Source organism: Elephantulus edwardii, unplaced genomic scaffold, assembly GCF_000299155.1.
Source record: "Elephantulus edwardii isolate Elephantulus edwardi_28Jun2011 unplaced genomic scaffold, EleEdw1.0 scaffold00323, whole genome shotgun sequence".
NCBI lineage: Eukaryota > Metazoa > Chordata > Mammalia > Macroscelidea > Macroscelididae > Elephantulus > Elephantulus edwardii.
The window spans coordinates 1779690-1780124 of record NW_006400073.1 but is presented as its reverse complement, the minus strand read 5'-3'; the positions used below and the strand labels follow the sequence as shown (position 1 = coordinate 1780124).

Genomic DNA, 435 nt, shown 5'->3' with positions numbered 1-435 from the left:
GAAGAGGCGGTTGAGGTTTTTCGGAGACACCGCTCTTCACCGGTTTCAGCTTTCGAGCCTTGCTTATAGAGGAAGACTGAAAGACTTGTCTGTTTTGCTTGTTATTTGTCTGTCTGTGTCTTTGTCTTTACTTACTGTTGACGGACGTAATGGGACAGACTACTTCCACCCCCCTAGACCTGGTACTTGGACATTTTAAGGATGCTAGAGAGCGAGCCCATAATCTGTCGGTAGAGGTTCGCAAAGGGAAACTAACCACTTTCTGCAGCACGAAATGGCCGGCCTTTAGGTTGTTTCCAACTCCTTGCTATTGTGAACAAAGCTGCAATGAACATGGTTGTGCATATATCTGCTTGGATGTCAGCTATGGTCTCTTCAGGGTATATTCCCAGTAGTGGAATTGCTGGGTCAAATGGTATCTCTATTTGCAACTTT

The 435-nt window shown here is 45.5% G+C and overlaps 1 pseudogene; it reads left to right on the top strand.

Moving 5' to 3' along the window:
- The first annotated feature begins 357 nt into the window (after positions 1–357).
- LOC102846638 overlaps positions 358–435 on the top strand; it is a 7073-nt pseudogene continuing 6995 nt past the window's right edge.